This window comes from Trachemys scripta, chromosome 4 (assembly GCF_013100865.1).
Source record: "Trachemys scripta elegans isolate TJP31775 chromosome 4, CAS_Tse_1.0, whole genome shotgun sequence".
NCBI lineage: Eukaryota > Metazoa > Chordata > Testudines > Emydidae > Trachemys > Trachemys scripta.
Window position 1 is genome coordinate 36,818,416 of NC_048301.1, and position 18,264 is coordinate 36,836,679.

Below are 18,264 nucleotides of genomic sequence, written 5' to 3' on the forward strand. Positions count from 1 at the left end.
TAGATCAATGGAAAGGAACCCCTAGATATTGATCCCGGCCCTGGCTTCTGCTGGCTCCACCTGGCAGAAGGGTTACACTCAGTAGCATAGCTGGGGGGGTGCAGGGGAAGCAGCCGCTTCCCCTCAGCACATTTTCCAAAAGTGACTCCTTAGTTAGGGGGTTACCATGGCGCCAGCGGGCGGGGCCCACGCTCCGCTCTGAAGCTTTGCGTGCCGGGCCGGCGCTGGGCTCCTGCAGGCAAGGGGGGGGGGCGGCACAGCCAGAGGAGCCATGGGGGGGCGGCATGGAAGCCCACAGCGCGGCTGGAGGAGCCATGGAAGGGGCCGCGGGAGCAGCACGGCAATGGCCGGAGGAGCCATGGGGGGAGGGGTGTGGAGCAACCGGAGGAGGAGCCAAGGGGGGGCGCCTTTTTAATGTTGGCTATTCCACCATGGCTACTCCTACAGTATATTCTTAGGAGTCTATATATAATTTAAGGCTGCTTACTCTTTTTGATTTATATTTTAACTTCATTTCAGGGCGAACATGATTGTAACTTGATAAAGATTCCTAATATTTTCATGGTGGTTAGTGGGAAGAGGGAAATCAGCTGATTCATATTACCTTGAAATCAGCCCAGGCTGAAAGTAGACATCCCTCCCTGCCCCCCCTTTGGTGGAACAAGCTCCACATTTTGGAATAGTTAATGCCGAACCTGAACAAATCTCTCCTTATTTAAAAGTCTGGGTTTGAGGAACAGACTGAGATAGATGGTTTCTTTCTCTGTAAGCTATTGATTAATGGATTGTACTAAATGCTGTGACATGCCCTTTAAATGGAATGTACAAGTAATATATCGTATGGCAACTGCATTATTAATGATTTTGATACCTGGTATTTGTGTCTTCTGATTCTGAGCTCTTATTATTTATACTGGTCAGGGTGGAGGGCAGATGCTGGGTTGGGCTTCCGTCCCCTGATTTGCTATGCTTTGCTCTCAGACTCATATTTATTCCTAGGATTGTTCTCATTATTCATGTTACATCTAACCTGATCAGCTGACATTTTTTCTGACTGCATGCCAGGGCAAGGGAGTTAGGAAGAGGGGGAGCTTAACAATCTTGCAGGAGAATCACTGGCTATTTTAGATGAATAATAGCCAGGTGAGAGTAGATGATTGCTGGAGAGCTTATTCCCCTTCTTATTAAAAGTTATTTACAGTACCAGATAAAAGGAGGTGGAGAGAATTAAAAAGGAAAGGCTTTTCTTCATTTTTTATCCCTTTAAATCTTTGTAATTAAATATTTTTCTTAGTTTATGAGATCAAAAATGCTGGTACATTTATAGAGGCAGACTTGTAAATGGCATATTGAAATTAGGAGGGCTAAATGCACAGGCAATGCGTGACTTCTCCATCTGGGGAGGCTGGGTGCACCCAGACCATGCCCCTGCCCCAAGGCCTGCCCCCACTCAGCTTCCTCCCCCCGAAGTCCAGCTCCTGCTCGTCCGCCACGGCCCCGCCCCCTGACATTTGAGCCTCTTTTCCCCCTCCCCTGAGGCCTCCACCAACCCACCTGGCTGCTCACTGCTTGCATGTACCTCTTTGCTCCTCCCCCGAAGCCCGCTGCCTGCCGGCCAGTTAGCCAACCACTCGTGCACGCCTCTTTGGCCCCACCCCCAGGGCCCCCATGCGGGTGGAACAGGGATGTGAAGAGGCGGAGTGAGGGCAGGGCCTCGGGGGGAAGAGAATGAGTGGGAGCGGGGCCTCGGGGTAGAGCATGGGCAGGGTCATGGCCCAGGGGCCCTTTCGGTGGCAGCATGCTCCAAAGGCGGCAGGCCGGCTGTTTAGGCATGCTTAGCCTGCGCTGGCCTCTTAGAACTGCCACCCATGGCTAAAAGGGAATTAAAGAGCATTTTTAACCAAAGATATAAAACCAAATAATAGCATGGGATTCCTTGAGTATATCTGAAGCTAGAGGCCTGTCAGAGAATCAGTGGGTCTCTTGAACTACCAGGAAGAAAAGGGATCAATTAAGGAGGATAAGGACATTGCAGAGAAGATGAATGACTTCTCTGAATCAGTCTTCAGCACCAAGGATGCCAGGGAGATAATATTCTTTTTTGACACCTCAGTCTTTGGTGGTACCTCTACTACATGAAAAGAGTAGGTATGAAGTAAATATGAGCAACCAGTTAAATTAAACACCAGTGAGTAACCAGAGCTGAACAATAAACATCCAACAGTGCTGAAAGTACATAAAAATGAAGTGACAAAAATATGCAGGGCCAGATCTTCAGGTGGGGTAAATCATTGACTTTAATGGAGATACAATGTTAAAGTCAAGGAATTGGCTGGCAATTGATTATTAAAATTAGCTACTATATTGGCATAGTAAATGGCAGCAAATATTGCACCGGCCTTTAAAAAAAGAAGGCTATCAATGATCCTAAAGATTACAGACTAGGTAAACTTTCCTTCAGTACTAAGTGTATTCACTACTCAGTATACTCATCTAGATGAACATAATATGGCAGGACAAACCAGCATGGCTTCTGTAAAGGAAAATCAGGCCTCTTCACTCCACTAGAGTTCTTTGAGCATGTCAGCAAAATCGAGGTAACAATAACTGATTGAGGCCTATGACCATGTCCTTTACATGAGATTGTTAAAGGAAATAAGTAGTCCTGCGTGAGAGACAAAATACTGTCATGGAGTAGAAACTGGCTAAGAAGCAAAAAGCAGAGCAGGACTACATGGTCCATGTTCATAATTGGCAAGGCTAATGATGAGGTGCCACAAAGGACTGTACGAGGACAGTGATTTTTAACAAATGTATTAGTAACTTGGAGAAGAAGGTGAACACTGAGGTGGTAAAATTTGCACATGGCACAAAATTATTAAGCCAGGTCAACAGCACTGCTGTATAGCTAATATAGAGTCAGCAGATCTGCCCTGGAGCGTGGCTCTCTCTGGAGAGTGGCCTCCTCTATAGAGGGTCCAACACCACCCACTCCAGGACCCTGGTGCAAGGAGCATTTTCAGAAGAAAGGGAACATGCCAAGGAGGTCCCAGGAGGTCCTATAAGGGTGCTCTAATTTTGAGCTCTGACCAAGCCAGCTTTCACCGAGGCCGTAGCACATGCGACCAAGTACTTGCGCTGACCACATTTGTTGAAAATGGCTTCCAGAGACACTTGAAAACAGGCGCTGTTTTCATCAATCTAACAGCGGCGTATGATACGGTATGGCACACTGGCCTGCTTGTGAAAGTATCATGGGTCCTGCTACCTTGGGTCACAGGTGTTGTTGAATTGTTCCTCTGTGATAGGCAGTTCAGAGTCCATACGAGGGAGAAGATGAGTGTTTGGAGATGACAGAGCAATGGTGGATACACTGTTACATGCAGCCATGCATATCATCTCCTACACTCTGCGTCTGACTCCACTCCCATGGTTCCCAGTTCTGAGCAATATTGCTCCTCCTCATATCAGATGAGAGGTTGCCACTGGCAAGTTACTGGAGAAAATACGCGCCAACTCGAGCCTGGCGCTGCATAATGACCACCAACTGCATGTTTGCCATCTCATTGCCCATTATGGTCTCATCTGCCACGCCAGGATGCTAAGGTGGAAACACTCTGGCAAGAGGAATGGATATCTGTTATAATCCCCACCCAGCCCCTCATCGCCAATCCCACAATTTGCCCACCTGGTTTTGACTTGCCCCATTGCCAATGGTCCCTGTTGAACAGGTTCCAGACCGGGCAAGGTCTCTGTGCAACCAACCAGTATCACTGGGGCCTTCGTGACAGCCCTTTGTGCAGCTGCGGTGCAAAACAGACGATGATGCACATTTTCGAGGAATGCCTGCTGACTAGGTTCAGCAGTAGCCTAGGAGAATTTCATCATGCCACTGATGATGCCATCGCTTGGCTAGACGATTATGCACACGCTAAATAAATAAATAAATAATTTATACTGGGGACCAAATCAATCCCCAGTCTGCCCCAGGACTGAGAAGCATAAAGGTGGCTTAAAACTATTTTTGCTTCTTGCCCACTTCTTTGGACCACTGGCCATAATAATATATGCATATGTATATGTGTAATGGAGTGTGTTCCCCACATGGGCCCTGAGAGAGCTGAATTAGGCAAGGTGGGCCCAAGCAGCCAATTAAGATGGAAATAGGGGAGATTTAGACTTTATAGAGGACACTAATTAGAAGGAAGCTCACCTGTGAGGGAACAGGCAGGGCTTCTAAAGCCAGGAAGCTGGCAACAGTGTTAATAAATCTGCAGTCTCTCTCCCTGAAATATGGGACAAGGAAGGGGGGCGGGGATAGGAACCCTGAGAAAGGGATAGGGACCTAGGAGGAAGGCTTTACTAGTAGGCCTAAGGTCTGACTAGGAAGGCCTGAGAATGAAAAGCTTGGAGAAGCATGGTAAGAAGTAGTCCACAGCTGAGCTCACTATAGGGCTCTGGACCCAGAACAGAGTGGACCTGGGTTCTCCTGCCATCCTCTGCAGAGTGGTATTGCTAGGGCTGTGGAATGGGAGACTGCCTGAGTCACTGTGGGAGTGACAGTGTCAGGGCAGCAGGCATGAGGACTGCCTGATTGCTTACGCGGAGAGACTTGGAAAGACTCCCTCAAAAAGGAAAAAATCACAGTGTGACCTGGCCAGAGGGCTGAGTCATGAACTGGCTGTTTCTCGAGTGGGACGAGAGCAGCAACTGTGGAAGAGAAGAGAAGAGAAGAGAAGAGAAGAAAGGGGACTCTGAACTGGGTGGAGCTAATCCACAGTATTGCCGAAGCGCCACCCAGAGGTGGATAGAGAACCCGCTGCTAATATATACAAGACTATTCCAAATCTCACTGAAGTTTATAGAAGTTTTTCTTTTGACTTCTTTGGAAGCTTGGATCAGGCCCTAAATATTACAACCAGTCCAAAATTTTCATTGCAAAACTTCTCAGTGAAAGTGATTGATGTTTGTTTGTTTTTGTTTTCTCAGAAAATAATTGTTAATACTAATAAATACTAATATTGGTAAATACTAAACAATTTTTGTTTTCCTCCTTTCCCCATATTTCCAGTGGAATAAAAGATAAAGGATGAAAAGGGGGATTTAAATGTAAATCTGAAAATGAATTCCATTTTTGAAAACTGTAAAGCAAACAAACAAAACAACAAATCTCACTTTTGTTTTGTCAAAAAATCTGAAAAATTCAATGAAAATGTTTTTAACCCAAATTTGTTTCTTTTAAAATGTTTTATGAAACACATACAGTATTTTACCAACCATCCTAGATGTGTGGGTGTGCATGTGTAGGTGTACACACACTGCACAATTACTTTATCTCTCTGGCTTTTGCCGTGAAGGGATATATTTATAAAATCTCGGGACATCAAAAAGAAGCTAGTATACAAGAGAGGAATAAATATTCAACAATGCAGTAAAAGTATTGAACAATGCAGTAAAAATAGATCCAATTCAATATTCATCAAAGTAATTTCAGGAACCATTGCTGCATTCCACGAATAAATATTACTTATGAACATTTAATTTGCATATAGAGGATTTTTGAAAACTTTACTGTCTTAGCAAAAGTCATCTGAACTATAGAGCTCTTTTAAAAATTAAACTATAGAAAAAAGATAAATATTCCTAGATTTAGGGCAAGTTATTTCAATCATTATGTCCCCACTCCCAATTAAGAGTCTGGTCCAAGCTCACTGAAGTCAATGGCTGTGGATTCAGGCCCTAATTTTCTTTATCCTCAAGATGTCAATGCTATAGACATGGAGGTCTCACCTTGCCTTTGGCTAAGCCATTGCTGGAGGGTGTCTGTAAGTCTATCAGACCTATCACAGGCCAGTGCCTTGCTAAACTGGTTTATTCCTCTGCTCAGTCTTGAGTCTATACTACATTCAGCATCCTCCAGATTCTAGAGCTATGTTTAAATAACCCAACATACTGACATTAAGAATAACAAAAAAATGACCACGGTTTTCTGTAAGAACTACTGTAGAATGTTTTGTACTCTCGAGTTCCCAGCAGAATTCAACTACCAAACCAAGAAATAAACAAAACAGACACGTTGCTTGGTTCTCATTCAGATTCTGACTGTGTAAGTAGGGATCCCCAGGGTAGCAGCCCTTTGTGCATTCCTATTTAACAGAAGAGAGTCCAACTTAATGAGTTAGAGAAAATTCACAGCCTTATATATTAGTATTTACTAGAAGTGGATTGAGATGGCTGTGTTTGGATTTGCAAAATCTCATCTGCATGTTTACAAAAATCAAAGCCAAAATGAGGTGTGATTCTGATACCTTTTTATCCGAAACAACAAAGTATGAGAGGATGGGGTTAGATAAAGATTCCCATTTTGACTGATAGCTAGTATTTACCTGAGGCTCTACCAACTAGTTTGGATAAAACAGGAATTGACCAGAACCTTCACCCCAAACCTACATTGAACCTGACCAAATTTTTCTTTGGGGTTCTGTGATCCTATGAACCCCTCAATGCCAACTGACAAAGGGTTCATTATTCTGTAACACCAACTTCTGTCAAGCCTGACAAACTCACTACACCTAATACTGTGCTGAGATAGAATTTATCTATTAAGAATGTTGTGTGAGTTATTAAATGAAATCCAAGATCATGCTGGCCCTTAATATAGTTGTCAAATGTATGTGTTGATTAAATTTAAAAGGTTATCTGTATATTCTGAAAATATCTCCTTTTACTTTGTGTCAAGATATTACACCGCAGAAGAGGTGAAAAATGGGTTTTGCCTGACAAAAGGATGTATATTCACGTCTGCCTAGATTCATATGTAGATTAAGCATTGTAAACCAAACACAATGGGAACTACATTTGCATTTCAAGTCAACATGAGGATGTGAAGGCAACTTGAAACCAGCACATCCTCACTCTGGAACCAAAACAATGATATTTTGGAAAATATAAGGAAACACAAAAGGCCATTTTGATATGAATTTACCCAGGAAATCCCTCAAAGGGCACAGGGATATTCATGAAAACTTGAATTTTGGCTTTGGGTGAAAACTAGCAGCTAGGTCAAAGACTGAATACTTGGGAGAAGATCTATTTTATTAAATAGGAAAGGTAACTCTTCTGTATGTGTGTATATATATCTCCTCAATATATGTTCCATTCTATATGCATCCGAAGAAGTGGGCTGTAGTCCACGAAAGCTTATGCTCTAATAAATTTGTTAGTCTCTAAGGTGCCACAAGAACTCCTGTTCTTTTTGCGGATACAGACTAACACGGCTGCTACTCTGAAACCTATTAATAAGTGTAGACCTAGGATTGCATTTCATATTATGTTTCCACTCATTATCCTTTCTCAGTGTCTTAAATCTGAATATTTGTTAAGAAACTTATGATTATTTTCACTATACATATATTTCAGTGTTGTGTTATAAAGGAGTACTTCATCCTGAGTTGTACCAATCAAGCTGTGTACACATTGCCTCTCTGGAGGCAAAAAGAACAGGAGTACTTGTGGCACCTTAGAGACTAACAAATGTATTAGAGCATAAGCTTTCGTGGGCTACAGCCCACTTCTTCAGATGCAGCTTACCTGGTAATTACTGTGAGTGTCCAGTGACAGGGGCTGGATATTTCAGGGAGTGCTCTGAGGACTTGGGGATTGGTGTGTACTTAGCACTAGCCTGCCCAGAGTTAGCATGATCTGAGGAGACCTGAAAGTTGGTGCTTGTGGGGCCAGAGGCTACTGGTTTCAGGGAGCTGAACCATAATAGGGATAGACAAGATTGCATCATGCTAAGATGCCCCACAGCTCGGAGTACCCTGGGGAGCATCCGGGTTCACAATCTTTTTTTTTTTTTTTTTAATTTCCACTTCCAATTGGATTTCATTTTTGTACCTCAGGAAAACTCTTCCTGTACTTCAAGCTTAGAGGAAGCACCAGGAATTTTATAAGAAAGCAAAGTCTGTCCTCGTGAGACTGTCAACTCACTAATGAAAGACTCAAGAATCAAAATTCTAATCTCTGTTACATCAGTAAAGATCTGGACTTCAATACAGTTACTATGGATTTAAAAGCATTAGCCCAAGTGGCTTTGGTAAGTATCCAAATGTTCAGATGCTCCACCAAATGTAACCTCTTTAAACTGAAGAAATACTTACTGATCTGCATGAGAAGCACTTCCATTTTTCAGAGTGGGATAAATTCTCCTCTCATTCACAAAAGCAAACAAACAAAATTTGGCCCCAGGAAACTGATGAAAAGAGGTGAAGTGACTTACCCATGGATCAGAGAGCATCACTGTCAAAGATGGGAATAAGAACTCAGGCATTTCTAACGGACATTTCTGTAGCTGGACTACTAGACCATACTAGCACAGGGTGAATGCACTTTCTTCACCCAGCCCCCTATCCCCACTCCACCAACAGCCTGAATTTAGGTGATAATCATGACACAAATAAAGAGAGATAAAGGAAGGTTTGGCCTCCTCTGTGAAAGACACAAGCACATACACGTCTCTAGTTCAGAATATGTGTAATACTCCCAAGGAAGGATTAAAGTAAAAAACAAAAAAATTCCTACCAGTATATTACAAATAGAAGCATGTGGCTGGCTCATGGAAAAAATAATGGTGCGTGGGATTCAGATCCTCTTTCCCCTAGGTTTGGATCTGACTCTATTCTCTGTGATCAAACTGGCTGCTACTGCAGGTCCATACAGCTCCATTGACTTCACCCACTTATGCTGATGGTGAATGTGGCATATAGAGACCAAAAGCTGTTAACTCTTCAGAGTTGTTTGGTGGCCTGTGTGCAATGAATCATTAGGTCTCAGCACAATTCCCAATGGGTCCATAACACAGGAAATGCGATCAGCTTTGGCCTTTTGTGGCAGGCTAAAGGGGGCCAAGGACTGAATGGGTCATGGAAACTGAACTTCCCTCCCAACTCTTGAAGTGCTTCTTCTGGGGCAGTTCCCACACTGATGATATGGGATGGTGAAAACTTTCCGTAAACAGACCATGCAATACCTGATGTCTGCATAAACAATCTGTATTCTTATTCTTCAGTGCCTTCCCCCAAAACTTTGCATATATCTATTATTTAAAACAAAACAAACACTTCACAATTTGGGGGAAAGTGTCCTTCTGTCCCACTACATTATGCTTTCCCTCGTTGCCGTGACAATCATCTTTCCCTTTCATTGACTTTGAAAAGATGGAGTTCCCTCTCGTTCTGAGGGAAGCGGAAGGTCAGTGCACATCTACATTTAAATGGAAAGTACTTAATAGTGCTAACACCAGGAGCTGTTAATAATTAGGGATTATTAGCTAGAGAATATGGAATGACTGATACAGAGTTAGAGCTAATGACTTTAAAGATGATTAAGCTATTTTGTCACTTGTTTGCTCTGTTTATTCAAAATTCCATTCATTTTGACCACCGAAAGGCTATGTACAATGCTGTGTAAAAAAAGAGCAAGCTGTAAGGCCATACTGTACACTGGGGAGAAGCCTACCTTTTGAGATCTGATGAATACACTATAGAAGCTGATATGTATCCAAAGGAGGGGTTTATTCAGATAAGCAAGAAGTTGCATAACCGCAGATCTGTCTGTCTGATCTGTCCTTCTGCCTGTTTTAGGAATTTCTAGAGCACCCACCACTGTAGTTTCTAAGACCTGCATATGAACAGCTGAATTGCTTTTTCTGATAGTGTTATAAAATTAGTGGTGGAATTCGGAATGGGGGAAACCTAAATAAAACATAATTTTTCATGTGAAACAAAAATGTGAAAAATTTTAAAAGATATTTTTTCCACAAAAATGTTTGCGTACAAGCCTTTTTTTTTTTTTTCCCAAGAAAAATTTTTGACTTGAATTAGAGGCGAAGTATTGAGTTGATGGGAAGCAGTTTCCAGTGGGGATCCAGCCTCAGGGCCTGATGCAGCAAAGCGTATAAACCTGTGAAGTCAATGGGGCTTCAGGACATGCTTAACTGCTCAGCATGTGGTTAAGTGCTTCACTGAATACACATGCCTACGTGCTTTGCTGAATCTGGGCCGCATTTCATGTCTAGGAGAGGGAGTAAACTGTGAGCAGTTTCTAGCTGGATCCTGAAAGGAATGAGGAGTCAGTGGAAATATCCAAACACGGGGCTGGGATAAGGTGAATCTCTCTAACAATGTGGGACCAACATGGCTACAACACCACTGCAAACAAAAATGGGACTGGCCGCTGGCCGTAGTCAGCCCACCTCTAAAATTGGATGGGAAACAGCTGGAGGTTGAGCCCTCTGCAGTGGGAAATGTGTTAAAAGCCTGATTACAAACTTCTCAGTGCTAGAGATGTGCAACACCCCTAGATCGCTGATATCCCCACAGAGAGCTCTATACTCCTGAATGCAAAAGGCAGCACTTTGGAATATCTCTGGGCCAGACTTCAGCATCACTTACTAATGATATTCCATATTCATATTCCAGCAGCAGAGTAATAATCAAAAAGAAATCATACCTCATAAGTCAGCCTTGGGGGGGCAGGGGAGGGAGAGAGGCGGGAGGCAGGGAGAAAACTTCAGGGGGCCATGGCCCCAGCCATCCGTCATCACTGTAGCCTCCTCACGGGAGACAACCCTGTAATAGAAGCTGGCTAATTTCTTTAGAAATATCTCATTAGTCCCTCCCTTCCCAAGCTGCCTCTCTATTAAAATGTGATAAATGAATTCTGCCACTGCCCATTCTAGCCTGTCCCCTTAATGGAATGAAGATGCGTCATGCTGGCAAGCACTCAGGATGGAGATAATTATTCATGGGCTAGTGGAAGTATTGCAGTCACTGAGCCCATAAGTGCTCCATCGATACTGGAGATAGGATCTCTTTGCTCCAGAGGACTCTGGATAGAGAGAGAGGGACATATATGCTTCTTAATTAAAATATTCCACACGCTCTGTTATTTTAGGATTCCCCCTGTGCACGCACACACACACACACACACTCATTTATTAGAAAATGTTTATGACAATTTGATGGTGATGACAATGAAGGATTGATACTATGGGCTATAGCCGTGGTTCTCAACCAGAGGTAGGCATATCCCTGGGGGTACACAGAGGTATTCCATCTGGATGTTTGCATTGTTTTACAACAGGCTACATAAAAAGCACTAGCGAAGTCAGAACAAACTAAAATTTCATACAGACAATTACTTGTTTAGACTTCTCTATATACTATACACTGAAATGTAAGTACAATATTTATATTCCAAATGATTTATTTTATAAGGATATGGTAAAAATCAGAAAGAAAGCAATTTTTCAGTAGTAGTGTGCTGTGACACGTTTGTATTTTTATATGTGATATTATAAGCAAGTAGTTTTTAAGTGAGGTAAAACTTGGGGTACGCAAGATAAATCAGACTCTTGAAAGGGGAACAATAGTCAGGAAAGGCTGAGAATCAGTGGGCTAGAGCTTGGCACAGCGTGGGATTTTCCACCTCGAAGCCCAATTGTGGTTTTGCAATAGACCCTGTGCCAGGGACCATGCATAGTTGTGCTGCCCCAGGAACTGGCCAGCAACCAGACTGTGACTCACAAGTGATTTGTGCAATCTGTACCTATACCTGGTGCAGATTACTGCCCCCCTCAACTGTCTCACCTGTGCCTGCTAGCATGACAGAGAGATTGAGCTAAGGCAGTGGTTCTCAACCTATTTACCATTGTGGGCCACATCCAATACTACCTATATGGCCCTGAGGATGTCACATGAGCTGCAGTTGTGTGCTGATTGGGCCACAGGTTGAGAACCACTGAGCTAAGGCAATGCCCACTCCCTGTCTGGGCCCTGCACCACAGAGGCTACTTGACTACTCTATCCCCACTGTACTATTTGTGATGTAGGCTGACTGTACAAGAGACTTTAAGGGGATGCTGTATGCCCTCTTACTGCAATGTGTGGGTGCATAACATAGCTCACAATTAGCATTTCAGGCCAGATTCTGATAGTCTTATTCACCTTCAAATCAAGGGGACTATTTGAGAAGGAAGGTACTACTCTGCTCCACATTAAGTAAAGGCAGCAGAATCTGAGTCTCTCGGTGCAAGGTGGGACAAGTAAATTGTCCCTCCCACTCACACCATATAAATACCTTAAGTCCAGCAATAAAGGGAAAGCTCTGAGAGAAATTTTGAATCCCCTTCTCTTCTCTGCTTCCCTCTCTTCCCAGACATACACCCACCCACCCTGCCAAATTCTTCTACTGCTACTACTACACACACACACTCACTGCTGAGTTCTGAGTTCCACTGGGCATTTCATTTCTGGCAGGCAGTTTGTGGGTCATAATGAATCTGAGAATTTGACTGACTTTTCTCTTAGCTCTTTGCCCTCTGAAACCTCAAGAGTGTCTCGGTGCCTCTGCTGCTCTTCACAGCCGGCTAAGTTAGGCATTGATGTGTCTCTAGCTACATTTGCATTCTGTTTTATGCAAGGCAGCAGCTTCTCCTGGATGATCTGGATTTTAAGGGGGATGAGAATATGAACCAAGTAACACAGCATCCAAATGAGAAATAATGCACATCATCCATCACATCAGTCAGTGATGAAAAATCAACTCTCCTCATTTCTTATTCTCAGGACAAGGGGTATTTATTGAGATTGGACTGAAATAATAATATCTGATTAATATGTTTATATAGTACCTGAAGTGAAGGCAATTTGCCTAAGAGGGGAAAGAGCTCAGGATCCCAATGAACTGTGAGAGGCCATTATCAAGAAGTTTGGCATGGATGATATTGTCAAGCTTCTTAATAATGGCTTCACACAGATCCTAGGCCCCTTTTCCTTCTAATTTTGCTCTAGGTAACTGCTGTTTGTTTTAGTTCTGAGAGTCTGCCAATGAACACTCTGGCAACAGCTGTCACCTCTGTGCTCTTCCCCAAGGATCGCCTCCTCTTCTTTATCCATCTCATTTTCTTTAACCACCTGCATGCTGAATTAAACCTTGGGTACAGCTTCCCTTACCTATTATCCCTTGCACTTCAGCCTTTTCTCTGTTTTCTACCTTCCTGTAATCTGACTGTGCCACAACTTTATTTAATACATTCTAAAACTGGTGTCCTACTAACAGTTAAAACACAAGAAAACAAAACAAAACCATTCCAAAAACTGTCTATATGCATTTTGCACAGTGTTATATTTTATTCCAGCAACTGAATGTTTAATTTATCTTCCAGGGTATTTACATGCCCTAAACTGGAGTCATGGATTTATATTGTCTAGAAATGAATGAGAATAAAAAAAGGTGATTCATTATTGCCAGTAATGCTCTATCTTGCACATATGTTTAATTTATTTGCTGAGGGACTGTGCTAAGAGCTGCTGAAGGGTGCGGGCTGCTGAGTACAGTCTGAAAGTTGGTAACAGAGAGATGTTATTTGATCTCTTCTTGAAATCTCTTTTCTGAGTTCAATAAAAGTGAAGCCTCTTTAAGAAGATTCAAGTGGATGATCTGTGATTCTTCAATACATCTCCCACCTCAGTCAAGCCTTCACTACCTCTACCTTATCTTTAATTTCAGATTCATTCCTACTAGCAGGAATATACTTTGGTGTCTCACTGTAATGGGTTAGCGATGGTCCCTCCCCCTCTGGGTCACTGGGAGGCCACTCCACCGCACTACATCACTGGCATTGCCCACAGTCAGGGAATTAGCAGGGCAACAAACAGTCTGTGGCTCTGGCCTGCAGTCAGGGCAGGACAGCAGTCCGTTAGGGTCTCTAGTCTGTATCCAGGGCAGAGCAGCACACATTTATGAGTCCAAGCCCTCAGTCAGGGTGGGGCAGCAAAGACTCTGTGGCCAAGTCCTGTACTCAGGACCGAACAGCAAACAAACAGATATGCACCAAGCCCTCAGTCAGGATGGGGGCCGTGCAACAAAGGGTCTATGGCTCAGGCCTATACTCAGGGCTGGGCAGATAGAGGATCAGGCATCCTAGCTCCAGCAGACAGCCAACAAACACAGGCTTCTTGGCCTAGAGAGGGTGGACTGCCACCCCAGATGTGAGGTGCCGGGGGACACAGGCCCTCCCGACTCCATGGCATCCCAGCCCCGGGCCCTAACTGTGGCGGAGTATTCCACCACTGGGTCAGCAGGTAATCCAGCTGCCACATGCTGACTGGATCTCCGACAGCAACACCACCAGACTACGGTTGGCTGTCCCTGGGCCACTTCCTACCCTCCCCTTGGGTTGGACCTGGATCCGTGTGGGTGGGTGTCCTCCGGTTCGTTGGGGTAGAAGGCCAGCGGCAGTCTAGGCGGCTCCTCAGTGCTTTAGTCAGTGGGTGGCTTCAGCAGCTCTGGCCAGTCCTTAGTTCAGCAGGGGTCCGTTATAGTCTCCCAGCTTGGGAGCGGACAGGAAGCATCTGTCTCCTTCAGCAGCTGCTGCCCAACTGAGATTCAGGACCCGCCCTTTATACTTCCTGTTCTGCTCCCTGATTTTCAGAGGGAGGGGTGGGTAGGGCCTGGCTCCGCCCACCAGGCTTCAGCAAGTGGTCCCTCTGTGACGGGTTGGATCACAGAAACCCCCTTGGGAACTGCCAACTGATGTGCCAAGACTACTTCTGCCCCTACTTTCCCTGCCAGCCTGGGAATCCAACACCCTGTCTTGCTGAGCCAGACATGCCAGTCTGCTCCAACACAGACCCAGGGTCTGAACCACGTGCCCCAGAGCTGCAGACTTAACTGAAAGCAACTTACAGAAGTGTTCCTGTCTTTAACACTCAGATGCCCAACTCCCAATTGGGTCTAAACCCCAAATAAATCCGTTTTACCCTGTATAAAGCAGGGTAAACTCATAAATTGTTCACCCTCTATAACACTGATAGAGAGATATGCACAGCTGTTTGTCGTCATCCTCCCCCCCCTCCCCCCAGGTATGACTCTGGGTTAATTAATAAGTAACAAGTGATTTTATTAAATATAGAAAGTAGGATTTAAGTGGTTCTCAGTAGTAACAGACAGAACAAAGTGAATTACCAAGTAAAATAAAATAAAACACGCAAGTCTATGTCTAAGAAAACTGAATACAGATAAAATCTCAACAGTTCCAGAAAGGTTCCTTTTACAGACTAGTCTCCTTCTAGTCTGGGTCCAGCAATCACTCAAACCCCCTGTAGTTACTGTCCTTTGTTCCAGTTTCTTTCAAGTATCCTCGGGGGTGGAGAGGCTATCTCTTTAGCCAGCTGAAGACAAAATGGAAGGGTCTCCCACAGGCTTAAATAGACTTTCTCTTGTGGGGAGAGACCCCCTCCTCTCTCCTGTGCAAAGTCCAGCTCCAAGATGGAGTTTTGGAGTCACATGGGCAAGTCACATGTCGATTCATGGCTGAGTTTCTTACCAGCCAAGCCACATTCCTGGGAAAGCTCCAATGTGGATTGGCATCTCTGAGTTCATTGTTGGCTTAAGTGGTTCTTGATTGGGCATTTAATTTGCACATTCCTTTCTCAATAGAAATCAAGCAAGTATACAGCCAATATTCCTAACTTCTAGTACAAAAATGATACATGCATACAAATAGGATTAATAGATTCAGTAGATCATATCCTTTACATAGATATGTTACATGACATATGTAGCATAAAACATATTCTAGTTATGTCATATATATATACACTCATAAGCATATTTCCATAAAGCCTTATGGGATGCACCATCACACCCTCCCTCTCTGACTCAGTGGGAGGTCACTCCACCTCACTACACTGACATAACCCCAAACGCCCCTTTCTCTCCCATATCTCCATTAAAAAGGTTTTATCTGAAACACACACACAGAGAGAGAGAGAGAAAACTGCATGGAGATCCATTTATCCATCTCACAAAGATGAAAAGCTGAGTAAAAGATGGTGGAATTTGAATCAATGGTTCTGGCATTCTGATTGCTGGAATTCAACTACAAAGAGCCAGATTCTGTAATTTCTTGTTCAGAAAACGTGTGTGTGTGTGTGTGTGTGTGTGTGTGTGTGTGTGTGTGTGTGTGTGTGTGTGTGTAAAAAAAGGCCAGCTTCATTAGTTCACTCAACCTCTTTTTGCCACTCAGGCTGCATAAAGGGTCTGTAATCTGAAAATGCCCAGCAGCTGACAATTCCCTTTTTGGTAGACAATTCCCTGCTTGTCTTATCAGTTCAGCAACTAGCTCTTCCTTTGTGACCCCCTCCCCTGACCTAGCAGAGAGGACATGCCAGGGATAGGAGGCCTGGTATAGAGGAGCTATGCTACGTTAATTCTGCACAGGCATAGGGTTCTTTAAAGACCTTATTCTAGTAGTGGAATACAGCAGCCTAGCCACTGCTGTAAGTGATCAGAGCTAGGACAGACTCTAGTCACATCATTGGATTCCTGATCCCCACTCTCCCACCCTGAACCAAGCAGAGCTCATGTGCAGGAAAACATCTATACCATAATGTTGGGGGAGCACAGGAGAATACAATGATTCATCAATCTGGAAAAAAATGTAGTCCACTTCCATCCAGGCCTAATATATATACCAGTATTTGTCTCAATATTTTTTTTTCTGTAGATCCAGTTGCAATAGAGGTCCTGCAAGGTCAGGATGTTTTCTTTTTCAGCAGTATCCGCCATCCCTTTTGCTGAGATAGTGTAACTTCATCAGGGGAGAGTGAATGAAAGTTCTATATAAAAAGAGGGATGCAAGGTTGTGTTTTTCTCCCATGTTACACACTTTCTCTTCAGCATATATAAATATATATGTTGAGTTGTACTAGAAACAGTACATAGCTCTTGAGTGAAATAAAGCCTTACACAGTCATAGTGTCTTTTTTTTAAAGTAAAGTTTCCATCATTTGCATTTAAGTGCATTAATTCGGTATGTGGGTGTGAGCAGTAACCAATTATGTTACAGGACATGTTGCAGCTATTAGCACCTTGAGAAATTACCATTACCACCATCATTAACACATTTTTACAATTAGTATGGGGGGGGGGTGAAACATTTTTCTTCGTTAATGCTTCTTTCTCTTCCTTTCATTGCCCATCCATTGGATTCTTCCTCTTTGTGCTCAGCAGTCTGTCTGGCTCCCTCCAGCGCACTTCCTGCTTCCACCCAGCAGGGCTAAAACTGTTGCCGCTTTGTTTGAAATGATTCCCAAGGAGTTTGATTCCTCTCTCCAAGATGTGAATAATTGTAGCATTTGATTCTTGGTTTCCTCCTGAGGGATTCTTCTGAGTGAAACAGTTATTGAATTTATCCTGATGAGGATTGCCAAAGAAAACTTTATTTGGAGGACAGAGGGGGGAACTAACTGCTTGCTCTTCAAAAAAGCAAGAAATGCGGGAAAGAAAGAAAAATCCTGTAATGTAAAGTGGAAATTAGGGATGGACAAACCAGACCACAGAAGATAAGATCGGCACAGGAGTGGGAAGCAGGAAGGTGCATATTGGGCCAAGGATATCAAGGCCAGCTACTACACAAAGTGATACGGGATCTTATGTGCATGAAGCACATGCATATATAAGACAATCTCATTCCACAAAGCTCTAAACTGCATGGAAATCAATGTATCCACCTTGGAAATATGGAGGGGATGACTCAACACTGCTAGGATTTCAACATATGGGCCTGTGATGTCTGCATGGTCTAACCTCAGGTAAAATCCAAGTCATATTGAAGTCAATGGGAGTTTGGCCATTGACTTCAACAAGGCTAGTATCTCACCCTTAAAGCTCAGGTCACTGCAATTATCCTAAGTGTGGTTCTAATTGGAAAAGTCACCATGTAAAAACGTCATCCTCTAGCTCAACAGATCTACTTGCTTCATGTATTCTGAATTATACAGCCTCCATTCAGGTAGTGGCAAAAATCAGCGGTTACTGCCTTTTACTCTTGTTAGTCCCACAGAGCCAGCACAGCTCTGGGGGTGGGAGCTGGATTCTCTTCTGGCTCGTGCATAATTCATCCAATTATTAACTAAGTCTGAGTCTCTCTACAGTTAGCTGAAGGCAATAGCAGTGTGCAAATGTGAGTGAGAATGGAATTTAAAGACAAGTGTAATATTCAGATGCTATTTTCTCCACTTCTGGTTTCCAGTTGACCAGAAAGAGTTAAAATACTGTGGGAAGATCATTTTTTAGGTATTTCTGGTCATGACTGTCTGCAGCAGTGTCAGAAATCTCCGGACAAAACCTCTTTTCATGAGATTTCTGGCCCACTTTTGCAAATGGAAGATGTTTGGATAATGTCAAACTTTGAGTTCC